This window comes from Oncorhynchus keta, chromosome 10, assembly GCF_023373465.1.
Source record: "Oncorhynchus keta strain PuntledgeMale-10-30-2019 chromosome 10, Oket_V2, whole genome shotgun sequence".
In the NCBI taxonomy this organism is placed as follows: domain Eukaryota; kingdom Metazoa; phylum Chordata; class Actinopteri; order Salmoniformes; family Salmonidae; genus Oncorhynchus; species Oncorhynchus keta.
The window spans coordinates 37,322,673-37,340,824 of NC_068430.1; the positions used below are offsets into that span (position 1 = coordinate 37,322,673).

The 18,152-nt window shown below is 44.0% G+C and overlaps 11 non-coding genes across 11 annotated transcripts; all 11 read right to left on the minus strand.

The window, feature by feature from the left end:
* Window positions 1-3,207: 3,207 nt before the first annotated feature.
* On the minus strand, window positions 3,208-3,349 carry LOC127932749 (U4 spliceosomal RNA). Its single transcript, XR_008146435.1, has one exon. It is a non-coding gene; the product is annotated as a U4 spliceosomal RNA (small nuclear RNA).
* Window positions 3,350-4,474: 1,125 nt separating this feature from the next.
* Window positions 4,475-4,614, minus strand: LOC127932756 (U4 spliceosomal RNA). Its single transcript, XR_008146442.1, has one exon. It is a non-coding gene; the product is annotated as a U4 spliceosomal RNA (small nuclear RNA).
* A 1,136-nt stretch (window positions 4,615-5,750) lies between these two features.
* Window positions 5,751-5,891, minus strand: LOC127932711 (U4 spliceosomal RNA). The gene has a single exon (XR_008146396.1). It is a non-coding gene; the product is annotated as a U4 spliceosomal RNA (small nuclear RNA).
* Window positions 5,892-7,018: 1,127 nt separating this feature from the next.
* LOC127932748 (U4 spliceosomal RNA) lies at window positions 7,019-7,160 on the minus strand. Its single transcript, XR_008146434.1, has one exon. It is a non-coding gene; the product is annotated as a U4 spliceosomal RNA (small nuclear RNA).
* A 1,120-nt stretch (window positions 7,161-8,280) lies between these two features.
* LOC127932719 (U4 spliceosomal RNA) lies at window positions 8,281-8,422 on the minus strand. Its single transcript, XR_008146405.1, has one exon. It is a non-coding gene; the product is annotated as a U4 spliceosomal RNA (small nuclear RNA).
* Window positions 8,423-9,552: 1,130 nt separating this feature from the next.
* LOC127932751 (U4 spliceosomal RNA) lies at window positions 9,553-9,691 on the minus strand. The gene has a single exon (XR_008146437.1). It is a non-coding gene; the product is annotated as a U4 spliceosomal RNA (small nuclear RNA).
* Window positions 9,692-10,761: 1,070 nt separating this feature from the next.
* Window positions 10,762-10,897, minus strand: LOC127932712 (U4 spliceosomal RNA). Its single transcript, XR_008146397.1, has one exon. It is a non-coding gene; the product is annotated as a U4 spliceosomal RNA (small nuclear RNA).
* Window positions 10,898-13,243: 2,346 nt separating this feature from the next.
* On the minus strand, window positions 13,244-13,384 carry LOC127932717 (U4 spliceosomal RNA). Its single transcript, XR_008146403.1, has one exon. It is a non-coding gene; the product is annotated as a U4 spliceosomal RNA (small nuclear RNA).
* Window positions 13,385-14,506: 1,122 nt separating this feature from the next.
* Window positions 14,507-14,648, minus strand: LOC127932718 (U4 spliceosomal RNA). Its single transcript, XR_008146404.1, has one exon. It is a non-coding gene; the product is annotated as a U4 spliceosomal RNA (small nuclear RNA).
* Window positions 14,649-15,775: 1,127 nt separating this feature from the next.
* Window positions 15,776-15,917, minus strand: LOC127932750 (U4 spliceosomal RNA). The gene has a single exon (XR_008146436.1). It is a non-coding gene; the product is annotated as a U4 spliceosomal RNA (small nuclear RNA).
* A 1,129-nt stretch (window positions 15,918-17,046) lies between these two features.
* On the minus strand, window positions 17,047-17,188 carry LOC127932720 (U4 spliceosomal RNA). The gene has a single exon (XR_008146406.1). It is a non-coding gene; the product is annotated as a U4 spliceosomal RNA (small nuclear RNA).
* Between the last annotated feature and the right edge of the window lie 964 nt (window positions 17,189-18,152).

An 18,152-nucleotide genomic window follows, 5' to 3' on the forward strand; every position in this document is an offset into this window, starting at 1 on the left:
TAGCAATTCCAGAGGGACATCAGAGACTGTAACGTTCTTTGCTTCACGGAAACATGGCTCGGTGCAGCCAGCTGGTTTCTCCACGCATCGTGCCGACAGAAACAAACATCTTTCTGGTAAGAAGAGGGGCGGGGGCGTATGCTTCATGGTTACCGTGACGTGGTGTGATCATAACAACATACAGGTACTCAAGTCCTTCTGTTCACCTGATTTAGAATTCCTCACAATCAAATGTCGACCTCTTTATCGACCAAGGGAATTCTCTTCGACTATAACCACAGCCGTATATATTCCCCCCCAAGCCGACATATCGATGGCTCTGAATGAACTTTATTTGACTCTTTGCAAACTGGAATGCATTTATCCGGAGGCTGCATTCATTGTAGCTGGGGATTTTAACAAGGTTAATCTGAAAACAAGACTCCCTAAATTTTATCAGCATGTCGATTGCGCAACCAGGGCTGGAATAACCTTGGATCACTGCTATTGTAACTTCCGCGACGCATATAAGGCACTGCCCCGCCCTCCTTTCGGAAAAGCTGACCACGACTCCATTTTGTTGATCCCTGCCTTCAGACAGACACTAAAAAAGGAAGCTCCCGCGCTGAGGTCTGTTCAACGCTGGTCCGACCAATCTCATTCCACACTCCAAGACTGCTTCCATCACGTGGACTGGGATATGTTTCAACGCTGGTCAGACCAATCTGATTCCACACTCCAAGACCGCTTCCATCACGTGGACTGGGATATGTTTCCTATTGCGTCAGACAACAACATGGACGAATACGCTGATTCGGTGAGCGAGTTCATTAGAACATGCGTTGAAGATGTCGTTCCGATAGCAACGATTAAAACATTCCCAAACCAGAAACCGTGGATTGATGGCAGCATTCGCGTGAAACTGAAAGCCCAAACCACTGCTTTTAATCAGGGCAAGGCGACCGGAAACATGACCGAATACAAACAGTGTAACTATTCCCTCCGCAAGACAATCAAACAAGCTAAGCGTCAATATAGAGACAAAGTAGAATCTCAATTCAACGGCTCAGACACAAGAGGTATGTGGCAGGGTCTACAGTCAATCACGGATTACAAAAAGAAAACCAGCCCAGTCATGGACCAGGATGTCTTGCTCCCAGGCAGACTAAATAACTTTTTTGCCCGCTTTGAGGACAATACAGTGCCACTAACACGGCCCACAACTAAAACATGCGGACTCTCCTTCACTGCAGCCGGCGTGAGGAAAACATTTAAACGTGTCAACCCTCGCAAGGCTGCAGGCCCAGACGGCATCCCCAGCCGCGCCCTCAGAGCATGCGCAGACCAGCTGGCTGGTGTGTTTACGGACATATTCAATCAATCCCTATCCCAGTCTGTTGTTCCCACATGCTTCAAGAGGGCCACCATTATTCCTGTTCCCAAGAAAGCTAAGGTAACTGAGCTAAACGACTACCGCCCCGTAGCACTCACTTCTGTTATCATGAAGTGCTTTGAGAGACTAGTCAAGGACCATATCACCTCCACCCTACCTGACACCCTAGACCCACTCCAATTTGCTTACCGCCCAAATAGGTCCACAGACGATGCAATCTCAACCACACTGCACACTGCCCTAACCCATCTGGACAAGAGGAATACCTATGTGAGAATGCTGTTCATCGACTACAGCTCGGCATTTAACAGCATAGTGCCCTCCAAGCTCGTCATCAAGCTCGAGACCCTGGGTCTCGACCCCGCCCTGTGCAACTGGGTACTGGACTTCCTGACGGGCCGCCCCCAGGTGGTGAGGGTAGGCAACAACATTTCCACCCCGCTGATCCTCAACACTGAGGCCCCACAAGGGTGCGTTCTGAGCCCTCTCCTGTACTCCCTGTTCACCCACGACTGCGTGGCCATGCACGCCTCCAACTCAATCATCAAGTTTGCGGACGACACAACAGTGGTAGGCTTGATTACCAACAACGACGAGACGGCCTACAGGGAGGAGGTGAGGGCCCTTGGAGTGGGGTGTCAGGAAAATAACCTCACACTCAACGTCAACAAAACTAAGGAGATGATTGTGGACTTCAGGAAACAGCAGAGGGAACACCCCCCTATCCACATTGATGGAACAGTAGTGGAGAGGGTAGTAAGTTTTAAGTTCCTCGGCGCACACATCACAGACAAACTGAATTGGTCCACCCACACAGACAGCATCGAGAAGAAGGCGCAGCAGCGCCTCTTCAACCTCAGGAGGCTGAAGAAATTCGGCTTGTCACCAAAAGCACTCGCAAACTTCTACAGATGCACAATCGAGAGCATCCTGTCGGGCTGTATCACCGCCTGGTACGGCAACTGCTCCGCCCACAACCGTAAGGCTCTCCAGAGGGTAGTGAGGTCTGCACAACGCATCACCGGGGGCAAACTACCTGCCCTCCAGGACACCTACACCACCCGATGTCATAGGAAGGCCATAAAGATCATCAAGGACAACAACCACCTGAGCCACTGCATGTTCACCCCGCTATCATCCAGAAGGCGAGGTCAGTACAGGTGCATCAAAGCTGGGACCGAGAGACTGAAAAACAGGTTCTATCTCAAGGCCATCAGACTGTTAAACAGCTACCACTAACATTGAGTGACTGCTGCCAACACACTGACTCAATTCCAGCCACTTTAATAATGGGAATTGATGGGAAATTATGTAAAATATATCACTAGCCACTTTGTATATGTATATACTGTACTCTATATCATCTACTGCATCTTTATGTGATACATGTATCACTAGCCACTTTAACTATGCCACTTTGTTTACATACTCATCTCATATGTATATATTGCACTCAATACCATCTAATGTATCTTGCCTATGCCGCTCTGTACCATCACTCACTCATATTTTTATGTACATATTCTTTATCTCCTTACACCTGTGTCTATAAGGTAGTAGTTATGGAATTGTTAGCTAGATTACTTGTTGGTTATAACTGCATTGTCAGAACTAGAAGCACAAGCATTTCGCTACAATCGCATTAACATACTAACCATGTGTATGTGACAAATACAATTAGATTTGATTACTGACACCTTTTTTCTGTTTCTACCTAGTTGCAAGATAATGTTCAACTGTCAGCTGAAACATCAAAAGGGTTATTATAGAATAAATGAGTTGGATGCAGCCCATGTTTGGTCTTGTCACTATCTTCTCTTTCACATTTATAGCAGTCTCACATGAGACTATCAAAAATTGCCAAGGCTGACTATATTTCAAGTCATCCCAAGCGGGGTATTGGGTTAAGTTTTCAACCAGCAATAATCACACCTCAGATGGACTTCATAGGCTACGATATCGCCTCTGCGAAAGAATGGCATATTATAGCTACTCAAACTGTTTACAGTGTCTTGCACAGCTTCTCCTTTAACGGTAATATTTTGTTTTAACATTGCAATGTCTAGCAGTTCGCCCCCTACCTACCACTTTGGTGGATTCTTGATTACATGTCATTCATGGCAAGGTGGGGTACTTATTCAATAGATGTGACCTTTTTCCAGTAGTAAAAAAACAATATCGAGAGCAAAGCATGTTGGGTAAGCTGCACCACTGGTTCAGCTGCAATGGGTCGCAAACCCAAAACCTTTTCAACTCAACCTTGCCACCGCTGCCTCTAGTGGAAGTGTGTAACGTGGCTAAGGGTACCTTACTTCTTGCAAGAATTAGAGGCAGTGTGGGGGCAATACTGGAATTGTGGACCAATACCCCCTGTTGCTGAACCTATTCTCCCCAAGACTACTTCTGACTATATTTCATGTCGTTCCAATGTAGAGTTTTGGGTTAAGTTGTCACCCAACAATAACCACTCCTCGGATGGACCTCATAGGCTATGATAATGCCACTGCGATAGAATTTCAGAATTCAGCTATTCAAACTGTTTGCAGTATCTCGCACAGCTTCTCCGCAAACTGTATTATTTGTTGTTACATTGGTATGTCTAGCAGTTCGCCCCCTACCTAACACTGGTGGATTCTCGATTCCATGTAATTAATGGCAAGGTGGGGTACTTGTTCAATAGATGTTCCCTTTTTCCTGGACAAAACCAATATCGAGAGCAAATCACTTTGGGTAATCAGCACCACTGGCTCAGCTGCAATGGGGTCTAACCCAAAACCTTTTCATGTAAATCTTGCCATAGCTGCCTCTAGAGGAGGCAAGACAAAGTGGGTAAAGTGGCTTTGGGTAACGTACTACTTGGAACAATTTGAGGCAGTGTGGGGGCAAAGCTGAAATTGTGGGCCCAAACCCGCTGTTGCTGAGTTCATTCTCCCGAACACTACTTCTGACACAGCATATACTACTGACACCTTTTTCTGTTTCTACCTAGTTGCAAGATAATGTTCAACTGTCAGCTGAAACATCAAAGGGTTATAGAATAAATGAGTTGGATGCAGCCCATGTTTGGTCTTGTCACTATTTTCTCTTTCACATTTATAGCAGTCTCACATGAGACTATCAAAAATTGAAGGCTGACTATATTTCAAGTCATCCCAAGCGGGGTATTGGGTTAAGTTTTCAACCAGCAATAATCACGCCTCAGATGGACTTCATAGGCTACGATATCGCCTCTGCGAAAGAATGGCATATTACAGCTACTCAAACTGTTTACAGTGTCTTGCAGTTCTCCTTTAACGGTAATATTGTGTTTTAACATTGCAATGTCTAGCAGTTCGCCCCCTACCTACCACTTTGGTGGATTCTTGATTACATGTCATTCATGGCAAGGTGGGGTACTTATTCAATAGATGTGACCTTTTTCCAGTAGTAAAAAACAATATCGAGCAAAGCATGTTGGGTAAGCTGCACCACTGGTTCAGCTGCAATGGGTGAAACCCAAAACCTTTTCAACTCAACCTTGCCACCGTTCTCTAGTGGAAGTGTATAACGTGGCTAAGGGTACCTTACTTCTTGCAAGAATTAGAGGCAGTGTGGGGGCAATACTGGAATTGTGGACCAATACCCCTGTTGCTGAACCTATTCTCCCCAAGACTACTTCTGACTATATTTCATGTCGTTCCAATGTAGAGTTTTGGGATAAGTTGTCACCTAACAATAACCACTCCTCAGATGGACCTCATAGGCTATGATAATGCCACTGCGATAGAATTTCAGAATTCAGCTATTCAAACTGTTTGCAGTATCTCGCACAGCTTCTCCGCAAACTGTATTATTTGTTGTTACATTGCTATGTCTAGCAGTTCGCCCCCTACCTAACACGGTGGATTCTCGATTCCATGTAATTAATGGCAAGGTGGGTACTTGTTCCAATAGATGTTCCCTTTTTCCTGGACAAAACCAATATCGAAACTGAGCAAATCACTTTGGGTAATCAGCACCACTGGCTCAGCTGCAATGGGGGTCGAACCCAAAACCTTTTCATGTAAATCTTGCCATAGCTGCCTCTAGAGGAGGCAAGACAAAGTGGGTAAAGTGGCTTTGGGTAACGCTTACTACTTGGAACAATTTGAGGCAGTGTGGGGGGCAAAGCTGAAATTGTGGGCCCAAACCCGCTGTTGCTGAGTTCATTCTCCCGACACTACTTCTGACACAGCATATACTACTGACACCTTTTTCTGTTTCTACCTAGTTGCAAGATAATGTTCAACTGTCAGCTGAAACATCAAAATTTAAACCAGGGTTATACTGAAAGAATAAATGAGTTGGATGCAGCCCATGTTTGGTCTTGTCACTATTTTCTCTTTCACATTTATAGCAGTCTCACATGAGACTATCAAAAATTGCCAAGGCTGACTATATTTCAAGTCATCCCAAGCGGGGTATTGGGTTAAGTTTTCAACCAGCAATAATCACGCCTCAGATGGACTTCATAGGCTACATATCGCCTCTGCGAAAGAATGGCATATTACAGCTACTCAAACTGTTTACAGTGTCTTGCACAGCTTCTCCTTTAACGGTAATATTGTGTTTTAACATTGCAATGTCTAGCAGTTCGCCCCCTACCTACCACTTTGGTGGATTCTTGATTACATGTCATTCATGGCAAGGTGGGGTACTTATTCAATAGATGTGACCTTTTTCCAGTAGTAAAAAACCAATATCGAGAGCAAAGCATGTTGGGTAAGCTGCACCACTGGTTCAGCTGCAATGGGTCGCAAACCCAAAACCTTTTCAACTCAACCTTGCCACCGCTGCCTCTAGTGGAAGTGTATAACGTGGCTAAGGGTACCTTACTTCTTGCAAGAATTAGAGGCAGTGTGGGGGCAATACTGGAATTGTGGACCAATACCCCCTGTTGCTGAACCTATTCTCCCCAAGACTACTTCTGACTATATTTCATGTCGTTCCAATGTAGAGTTTTGGGATAAGTTGTCACCCAACAATAACCACTCCTCAGATGGACCTCATAGGCTATGATAATGCCACTGCGATAGAATTTCAGAATTCAGCTATTCAAACTGTTTGCAGTATCTCGCACAGCTTCTCCGCAAACTGTATTATTTGTTGTTACATTGGTATGTCTAGCAGTTCGCCCCCTACCTAACACTGGTGGATTCTCGATTCCATGTAATTAATGGCAAGGTGGGGTACTTGTTCAATAGATGTTCCCTTTTTCCTGGACAAAACCAATATCGAGAGCAAATCACTTTGGGTAATCAGCACCACTGGCTCAGCTGCAATGGGGTCGAACCCAAAACCTTTTCATGTAAATCTTGCCATAGCTGCCTCTAGAGGAGGCAAGACAAAGTGGGTAAAGTGGCTTTGGGTAACGTACTACTTGGAACAATTTGAGGCAGTGTGGGGGCAAAGCTGAAATTGTGGGCCCAAACCCGCTGTTGCTGAGTTCATTCTCCCGAACACTACTTCTGACACAGCATATACTACTGACACCTTTTTTCTGTTTCTACCTAGTTGCAAGATAATGTTCAACTGTCAGCTGAAACATCAAAAGGGTTATAGAATAAATGAGTTGGATGCAGCCCATGTTTGGTCTTGTCACTATCTTCTCTTTCACATTTATAGCAGTCTCACATGAGACTATCAAAAATTGCCAAGGCTGACTATATTTCAAGTCATCCCAAGCGGGGTATTGGGTTAAGTTTTCAACCAGCAATAATCACGCCTCAGATGGACTTCATAGGCTACGATATCACCTCTGCGAAAGAATGGCATATTACAGCTACTCAAACTGTTTACAGTGTCTTGCACAGCTTCTCCTTTAACGGTAATATTGTGTTTTAACATTGCAATGTCTAGCAGTTCGCCCCCTACCTACCACTTTGGTGGATTCTTGATTACATGTCATTCATGGCAAGGTGGGGTACTTATTCAATAGATGTGACCTTTTTCCAGTAGTAAAAAAACAATATCGAGAGCAAAGCATGTTGGGTAAGCTGCACCACTGGTTCAGCTGCAATGGGTCGCAAACCCAAAACCTTTTCAACTCAACCTTGCCACCGCTGCCTCTAGTGGAAGTGTGTAACGTGGCTAAGGGTACCTTACTTCTTGCAGAATTAGAGGCAGTGTGGGGGCAATACTGGAATTGTGGACCAATACCCCTGTTGCTGAACCTATTCTCCCAAGACTACTTCTGACTATATTTCATGTCGTTCCAATGTAGAGTTTGGGACTAAGTTGTCACCCAACAATAACCACTCCTCGGATGGACCTCATAGGCTATGATAATGCCACTGCGATAGAATTTCAGAATTCAGCTATTCAAACTGTTTGCAGTATCTACACAGCTTCTCCATCTACTGTATTATTTGTTGTTACATTGGTATGTCTAGCAGTTCGCCCCCTACCTAACACTTTGGATTCTACGATTCATCTCATTAATGGCAAGGTGGGGTACTTGTTCAATAGATGTTCCCTTTTTCCTGGACAAAACCAATATCGAGAGCAAATCACTTTGGGTAATCAGCACCACTGGCTCAGCTGCAATGGGGTTAACCCAAAACCTTTTCATGTAAATCTTGCCATAGCTGCCTCTAGGAGGCAAGACAAAGTGGGTAAAGTGGCTTTGGGCTACGATTACTTGGAACAATTTGAGGCAGTGTGGGGGCAAAGCTGAAATTGTGGGCCCAAACCCGCTGTTGCTGAGTTCATTCTCCCGAACACTACTTCTGACACAGCATATATTACTGACACCTTTTTCTGTTTCTACCTAGTTGCAAGATAATGTTCAACTGTCAGCTGAAACATCAAAAGGGTTATTATAGAATAAATGAGTTGGATGCAGCCCATGTTTGGTCTTGTCACTATCTTCTCTTTCACATTTATAGCAGTCTCACATGAGACTATCAAAAATTGCCAAGGCTGACTATATTTCAAGTCATCCCAAGCGGGGTATTGGGTTAAGTTTTCAACCAGCAATAATCACGCCTCAGATGGACTTCATAGGCTACGATATCGCCTCTGCGAAAGAATGGCATATTACAGCTACTCAAACTGTTTACAGTGTCTTGCACAGCTTCTCCTTTAACGGTAATATTTTGTTTTAACATTGCAATGTCTAGCAGTTCGCCCCCTACCTACCACTTTGGTGGATTCTTGATTACATGTCATTCATGGCAAGGTGGGGTACTTATTCAATAGATGTGACCTTTTTCCAGTAGTAAAAAACAATATCGAGAGCAAAGCATGTTGGGTAAGCTGCACCACTGGTTCAGCTGCAATGGGTCGCAAACCCAAAACCTTTTCAACTCAACCTTGCCACCGCTGCCTCTAGTGGAAGTGTGTAACGTGGCTAAGGGTACCTTACTTCTTGCAAGAATTAGAGGCAGTGTGGGGCAATACTGGAATTGTGGACCAATACCCCTGTTGCTGAACCTATTCTCCCCAAGACTACTTCTGACTATATTTCATGTCGTTTCAATGTAGAGTTTTGGGTTAAGTTGTCACCCAACAATAACCACTCCTCGGGATGGACCTCATAGGCTATGATAATGCCACTGCGATAGAATTTCAGAATTCAGCTATTCAAACTGTTTGCAGTATCTCACACAGCTTCTCCGCAAACTGTATTATTTGTTGTTACATTGGTATGTCTAGCAGTTCGCCCCCTACCTAACACTGGTGGATTCTCGATTCCATGTAATTAATGGCAAGGTGGGGTACTTGTTCAATAGATGTTCCCTTTTTTTCCTGGACAAAACCAATATCGAGAGCAAATCACTTTGGGTAATCGGCACCACTGGCTCAGCTGCAATGGGTGCCGAACCCAAAACCTTTTCATGTAAATCTTGCCATAGCTGCCTCTAGAGGAGGCAAGACAAAGTGGGTAAAGTGGCTTTGGGTAACGTGCTACTTGGAACAATTTGAGGCAGTGTGGGGCAAAGCTGAAATTGTGGGCCCAAACCCGCTGTTGCTGAGTTCATTCTCCCGAACACTACTTCTGACACAGCATATACTACTGACACCTTTTTCTGTTTCTACCTAGTTGCAAGATAATGTTCAACTGTCAGCTGAAACATCAAAAGGGTTATTATAGAATAAATGAGGTTGGATGCAGCCCATGTTTGGTCTTGTCACTATCTTCTCTTTCACATTTATAGCAGTCTCATGAGACTATCAAAAATTGCCAAGGCTGACTATATTTCAAGTCATCCCAAGGGGGTATTGGGTTAAGTTTTCAACCAGCAATAATCACGCCTCAGATGGACTTCATAGGCTACGATATCGCCTCTGCAAAAGAATGGCATATTACAGCTACTCAAACTGTTTACAGTGTCTTGCACAGCTTCTCCTTTAACGGTAATATTGTGTTTTAACATTGCAATGTCTAGCAGTTCGCCCCCTACCTACCACTTTGGTGGATTCTTGATTACATGTCATTCATGGCAAGGTGGGGTACTTATTCAATAGATGTGACCTTTTCCAGTAGTAAAAAAACAATATCAGCAAAGCATGTTGGGTAAGCTGCACCACTGGTTCAGCTGCAATGGGTCGCAAACCCAAAACCTTTTCAACTCAACCTTGCCACCGCTGCCTCTAGTGGAAGTGTAAGTGGCTAAGGGTACCTTACTTCTTGCAAGAATTAGAGGCAGTGTGGGGGGCAATACTGGAATTGTGGACCAATACCCCCTGTTGCTGAACCTATTCTCCCCCAAGACTACTTCTGACTATATTTCATGTCGTTCCAATGTAGAGTTTTGGGTTAAGTTGTCACCTAACAATAACCACTCCTCGGATGGACCTCATAGGCTATGATAATGCCACTGCGATAGATTTCAGAATTCAGCTATTCAAACTGTTTGCAGTATCTCGCACAGCTTCTCCGCTAACTGTATTATTTGTTTGTTACATTGGTATGTCTAGCAGTTCGCCCCCTACCTAACACTGGTGGATTCTCGATTCCATGTAATTACAGTTCAATAGATGTTCCCTTTTTCCTGGACAAAACCCATTTCACTTTGGGTTCACCACTGGCTCAGCTGCAATTCGAACCCAAACCTTTCATAATGTTCCATAGCTGCCTCTAGAGAGGCAAGACAAAGTGGGTAAAGTGGCTTTGGGTAACGAACTACAATTTGAGGCAGTGTGGGGGCAAAGCTGAAATTGTGGGCCCAAACCCGCTGTTGCTGAGTTCATTCTCCCGACACTACTTGACACAGCATATACTACTGACACCTTTTTCTGTTTCTACCTAGTTGCAAGATAATGTTCAACTGTCAGCTGAAACATCAAAAGGGTTATTATAGAATAAATGAGTTGGATGCAGCCCATGTTTGGTCTTGTCACTATCTTCTCTTTCACATTTATAGCAGTCTCACATGAGACTATCAAAAATGGCTGACTATATTTCAAGTCATCCCAAGCGGGGTATTGGGTTAAGTTTTCAACCAGCAATAATCAACGCCTCAGATGGACTTCATAGGCTAGATATAGCCTCTGCGAAAGAATGGCATATTACAGCTACTCAAACTGTTTACAGTGTCTTGCACAGCTTCTCCTTTAACGGTAATATTGTGTTTTAACATTGCAATGTCTAGCAGTTCGCCCCTACCTACCACTTTGGTGGATTCTTGATTACATGTCATTCATGGCAAGGTGGGGTACTTATTCAATAGATGTGACCTTTTTCCAGTAGTAAAAACAATATCGAGAGCAAAGCATGTTGGGTAAGCTGCACCACTGGTTCAGCTGCAATGGGTCGCAAACCCAAAACCTTTTCAACTCAACCTTGCCACCGCTGCCTCTAGTGGAAGTGTGTAACGTGGCTAAGGGTACCTTACTTCTTGCAAGAATTAGAGGCAGTGTGGGGGCAATACTGGAATTGTGGACCAATACCCCCTGTTGCTGAACCTATTCTCCCCAAGACTACTTCTGACTATATTTCATGTCGTTCCAATGTAGAGTTTTGGGTTAAGTTGTCACCCAACAATAACCACTCCTCGGATGGACCTCATAGGCTATGATAATGCCACTGCGATAGAATTTCAGAATTCAGCTATTCAAACTGTTTGCAGTATCTCACACAGCTTCTCCGCAAACTGTATTATTTGTTGTTACATTGGTATGTCTAGCAGTTCGCCCCCTACCTAACACTGGTGGATTCTCGATTCCATGTAATTAATGGCAAGGTGGGGTACTTGTTCAATAGATGTTCCCTTTTTTCCTGGACAAAACCAATATCGAGAGCAAATCACTTTGGGTAATCGGCACCATGGCTCAGCTGCAATGGGGTCGAACCCAAAACCTTTTCATGTAAATCTTGCCATAGCTGCCTCTAGAGGAGGCAAGACAAAGTGGGTAAAGTGGCTTTGGGTAACGTACTACTTGGAACAATTTGAGGCAGTGTGGGGGCAAAGCTGAAATTGTGGGCCCAAACCCGCTGTTGCTGAGTTCATTCTCCCGAACACTACTTCTGACACAGCATATACTACTGACACCTTTTTTCTGTTTCTACCTAGTTGCAAGATAATGTTCAACTGTCAGCTGAAACATCAAAGGGTTATATAATAAATGAGTTGGATGCAGCCCATGTTTGGTCTTGTCACTATTTCTCTTTCACATTTATAGCAGTCTCCTGAGACTATGCAAGATGACTATATTTCAAGTCATCCCAAGCGGGGTATTGGGTTAAGTTTTCAACCAGCAATAATCACGCCTCAGATGGACTTCATAGGCTAGATATAAATGAATGGATATTACAGCTACTCAAACTGTTTACAGTGTCTTGCACAGCTTCTCTTTAACGGTAATATTGTGTTTTAACATTGCAATGTCAGTTCGCCCCCTACCTACCACTTTGGTGGATTCTTGATTACATGTCATTCATGGCAAAGGTGGGGTACTTATTCAATAGATGTGACCTTTTTCCAGTAGTAAAAAACAATATCGAGGCAAAGCATGTTGGTAAGCTGCACCACTGGTTCAGCTGCAATTTCAAAAAACCTTTTCAACTCAACCTTGCCACCGCTGCCTCTAGTGGAAGTGTGTAACGTGGCTAAGGGTACCTTACTTCTTGCAAGAATTAGAGGCAGTGTGGGGGCAATACTGGAATTGTGGACCAATACCCCCTGTTGCTGAACCTATTCTCCCCAAGACTACTTCTGACTATATTTCATGTCGTTCCAATGTAGAGTTTTGTTAAGTTGTCACCCAACAATAACCACTCCTCGGATGGACCTCATAGGCTATGATAATGCCACTTTGCGATAGAATTTCAGAATTCAGCTATTCAAACTGTTTGCAGTATCTCGCACAGCTTCTCCGCAAACTGTATTATTTGTTGTTACATTGGTATGTCTAGCTTTTTACCTAACACTGGTGGATTCTCGATTCCATGTAATTAATGGCAAGGTGGGGTACTTGTTCAATAGATGTTCCCTTTTTCCTGGACAAAACCAATATCGAGAGCAAATCACTTTGGGTAATCGGCACCACTGGCTCAGCTGCAATGGGGGTCGAACCCAAAACCTTTTCATGTAAATCTTGCCATAGCTGCCTCTAGAGGAGGCAAGACAAAGTGGGTAAAGTGGCTTTGGGTAACGTACTTGGAACAATTTGAGGCAGTGTGGGGGCAAAGCTGAAATTGTGGGCCCAAACCCGCTGTTGCTGAGTTCATTCTCCCGAACACTACTTCTGACACAGCATATACTACTGACACCTTTTTCTGTTTCTACCTAGTTGCAAGATAATGTTCAACTGTCAGCTGAAACATCAAAAGGGTTATTATAGAATAAATGAGTTGGATGCAGCCCATGTTTGGTCTTGTCACTATCTTCTCTTTCACATTTATAGCAGTCTCACATGAGACTATCAAAAATTGCCAAGGCTGACTATATTTCAAGTCATCCCAAGCGGGTATTGGGTTAAGTTTTCAACCAGCAATAATCACGCCTCAGATGGACTTCATAGGCTACGATATCGCCTCTGCGAAAGAATGGCATATTACAGCTACTCAAACTGTTTACAGTGTCTTGCACAGCTTCTCCTTTAACGGTAATATTGTGTTTTAACATTGCAATGTCTAGCAGTTCGCCCCCTACCTACCACTTTGGTGGATTCTTGATTACATGTCATTCATGGCAAGGTGGGGTACTTATTCAATAGATGTGACCTTTTTCCAGTAGTAAAAAAACAATATCGAGAGCAAAGCATGTTGGGTAAGCTGCACCACTGGTTCAGCTGCAATGGGTCGCAAACCCAAAACCTTTTCAACTCAACCTTGCCACCGCTGCCTCTAGTGGAAGTGTGTAACGTGGCTAAGGGTACCTTACTTCTTGCAAGAATTAGAGGCAGTGTGGGGGGCAATACTGGAATTGTGGACCAATACCCCCTGTTGCTGAACCTATTCTCCCCAAGACTACTTCTGACTATATTTCATGTCGTTCCAATGTAGAGTTTTGGGTTAAGTTGTCACCCAACAATAACCACTCCTCGGATGGACCTCATAGGCTATGATAATGCCACTGCGATAGAATTTCAGAATTCAGCTATTCAAACTGTTTGCAGTATCTCGCACAGCTTCTCCGCAAACTGTATTATTTGTTGTTACATTGGTATGTCTAGCAGTTCGCCCCCTACCTAACACTGGTGGATTCTCGATTCCATGTAATTAATGGCAAGGTGGGGTACTTGTTCAATAGATGTTCCCTTTTTCCTGGACAAAACCAATATCGAGAGCAAATCACTTTGGGTAATCGGCACCACTGGCTCAGCTGCAATGGGGTCAACCCAAACCTTTCATGTAAATCTTGCCATAGCTGCCTCTAGAGGAGGCAAGACAAAGTGGGTAAAGTGGCTTTGGGTAACGTTACTACTTGGAACAATTTGAGGCAGTGTGGGGGGCAAAGCTGAAATTGTGGGCCCAAACCCGCTGTTGCTGAGTTCATTCTCCCGAACACTACTTCTGACACAGCATATACTACTGACACCTTTTTCTGTTTCTACCTAGTTGCAAGATAATGTTCAACTGTAAGCTGAAACATCAAAAGGGTTATTATAGAATAAATGAGTTGGATGCAGCCCATCTTGTCACTATCTTCTCTTTCACATTTATAGCAGTCTCACATGAGACTATCAAAAATTGCCAAGGCTGACTATATTTCAAGTCATCCCAAGCGGGGTATTGGGTTAAGTTTTCAACCAGCAATAATCACGCCTCAGATGGACTTCATAGGCTACGATATCGCCTCTGCAAAAGAATGGCATATTACAGCTACTCAAACTGTTTACAGTGTCTTGCACAGCTTCTCCTTTAACGGTAATATTGTGTTTTAACATTGCAATGTCTAGCAGTTCGCCCCCTACCTACCACTTTGGTGGATTCTTGATTACATGTCATTCATGGCAAGGTGGGGTACTTATTCAATAGATGTGACCTTTTTCCAGTAGTAAAAACAATATCGAGAGCAAAGCATGTTGGGTAAGCTGCACCACTGGTTCAGCTGCAATGGGTCGCAAACCCAAAACCTTTTCAACTCAACCTTGCCACCGCTGCCTCTAGTGGAAGTGTGTAACGTGGCTAAGGGTACCTTACTTCTTGCAAGAATTAGAGGCAGTGTGGGGGCAATACTGGAATTGTGGACCAATACCCCCTGTTGCTGAACCTATTCTCCCCAAGACTACTTCTGACTATATTTCATGTCGTTCCAATGTAGAGTTTTGGGTTAAGTTGTCACCCAACAATAACCACTCTGTTGGACCTCATAGGCTATGATAATGCCACTGCGATAGAATTTCAGAATTCAGCTATTCAAACTGTTTGCAGTATCTCGCACAGCTTCTCCGCAAACTGTATTATTTGTTGTTACATTGGTATGTCTAGCAGTTCGCCCCCTACCTAACACTGGTGGATTCTCGATTCCATGTAATTAATGGCAAGGTGGGGTACTTGTTCAATAGATGTTCCCTTTTTTCCTGGACAAAACCAATATCGAGAGCAAATCACTTTGGGTAATCGGCACCACTGGCTCAGCTGCAATGGGGGTCGAACCCAAAACCTTTTCATGTAAATCTTGCCATAGCTGCCTCTAGAGGAGGCAAGACAAAGTGGGTAAAGTGGCTTTGGGTAACGTACTACTTGGAACAATTTGAGGCAGTGTGGGGGCAAAGCTGAAATTGTGGGCCCAAACCCGCTGTTGCTGAGTTCATTCTCCCGAACACTACTTCTGACACAGCATATACTACTGACACCTTTTTTCTGTTTCTACCTAGTTGCAAGATAATGTTCAACTGTCAGCTGAAACATCAAAAGGGTTATTATAGAATAAATGAGTTGGATGCAGCCCATGTTTGGTCTTGCCACTATCTTCTCTTTCACATTTATAGCAGTCTCACATGAGACTATCAAAAATTGCCAAGGCTGACTATATTTCAAGTCATCCCAAGCGGGGTATTGGGTTAAGTTTTCAACCAGCAATAATCACACCTCAGATGGACTTCATAGGCTACGATATCGCCTCTGCGAAAGAATGGCATATTACAGCTACTCAAACTGTTTACAGTGTCTTGCACAGCTTCTCCTTTAACGGTAATATTGTGTTTTAACATTGCAATGTCTAGCAGTTCGCCCCCTACCTACCACTTTGGTGGATTCTTGATTACATGTCATTCATGGCAAGGTGGGGTACTTATTCAATAGATGTGACCTTTTTCCAGTAGTAAAAAAACAATATCGAGAGCAAAGCATGTTGGGTAAGCTGCACCACTGGTTCAGCTGCAATGGGTCGCAAACCCAAAACCTTTTCAACTCAACCTTGCCACCGCTGCCTCTAGTGGAAGTGTGTAACGTGGCTAAGGGTACCTTACTTCTTGCAAGAATTAGAGGCAGTGTGGGGCAATACTGGAATTGTGGACCAATACCCCCTGTTGCTGAACCTATTCTCCCCAAGACTACTTCTGACTATATTTCATGTCGTTCCAATGTAGAGTTTTGGGTTAAGTTGTCACCCAACAATAACCACTCCTCGGATGGACCTCATAGGCTATGATAATGCCACTGCGATAGAATTTCAGAATTCAGCTATTCAAACTGTTTGCAGTATCTCGCACAGCTTCTCCGCAAACTGTATTATTTGTTGTTACATTGGTATGTCTAGCAGTTCGCCCCTACCTAACACTGGTGGATTCTCGATTCCATGTAATTAATGGCAAGGTGGGGTACTTGTTCAATAGATGTTCCCTTTTTTCCTGGACAAAACCAATATCGAGAGCAAATCACTTTGGGTAATCGGCACCACTGGCTCAGCTGCAATGGGGGTCGAACCCAAAACCTTTTCATGTAAATCTTGCCATAGCTGCCTCTAGAGGAGGCAAGACAAAGTGGGTAAAGTGGCTTTGGGTAACGTACTACTTGGAACAATTTGAGGCAGTGTGGGGGCAAAGCTGAAATTGTGGGCCCAAACCCGCTGTTGCTGAGTTCATTCTCCCGAACACTACTTCTGACACAGCATATACTACTGACACCTTTTTCTGTTTCTACCTAGTTGCAAGATAATGTTCAACTGTCAGCTGAAACATCAAAAGGGTTATTATAGAATAAATGAGTTGGATGCAGCCCATGTTTGGTCTTGTCACTATCTTCTCTTTCACATTTATAGCAGTCTCACATGAGACTATCAAAAATTGCCAAGGCTGACTATATTTCAAGTCATCCCAAGCGGGGTATTGGGTTAAGTTTTCAACCAGCAATAATCACGCCTCAGATGGACTTCATAGGCTACGATATCGCCTCTGCGAAAGAATGGCATATTACAGCTACTCAAACTGTTTACAGTGTCTTGCACAGCTTCTCCTTTAACGGTAATATTGTGTTTTAACATTGCAATGTCTAGCAGTTCGCCCCCTACCTACCACTTTGGTGGATTCTTGATTACATGTCATTCATGGCAAGGTGGGGTACTTATTCAATAGATGTGACCTTTTTCCAGTAGTAAAAAAACAATATCGAGAGCAAAGCATGTTGGGTAAGCTGCACCACTGGTTCAGCTGCAATGGGTCGCAAACCCAAAACCTTTTCAACTCAACCTTGCCACCGCTGCCTCTAGTGGAAGTGTGTAACGTGGCTAAGGGTACCTTACTTCTTGCAAGAATTAGAGGCAGTGTGGGGCAATACTGGAATTGTGGACCAATACCCCCTGTTGCTGAACCTATTCTCCCCAAGACTACTTCTGACTATATTTCATGTCGTTCCAATGTAGAGTTTTGGGTTAAGTTGTCACCCAACAATAACCACTCCTCGGATGGACCTCATAGGCTATGATAATGCCACTGCGATAGAATTTCAGAATTCAGCTATTCAAACTGTTTGCAGTATCTCGCACAGCTTCTCCGCAAACTGTATTATTTGTTGTTACATTGGTATGTCTAGCAGTTCGCCCCCTACCTAACACTGGTGGATTCTCGATTCCATGTAATTAATGGCAAGGTGGGGTACTTGTTCAATAGATGTTCCCTTTTTCCTGGACAAAACCAATATCGAGAGCAAATCACTTTGGGTAATCAGCACCACTGGCTCAGCTGCAATGGGGGTCGAACCCAAAACCTTTTCATGTAAATCTTGCCATAGCTGCCTCTAGAGGAGGCAAGACAAAGTGGGTAAAGTGGCTTTGGGTAACGTACTACTTGGAACAATTTGAGGCAGTGTGGGGGCAAAGCTGAAATTGTGGGCCCAAACCCGCTGTTGCTGAGTTCATTCTCCCGAACACTA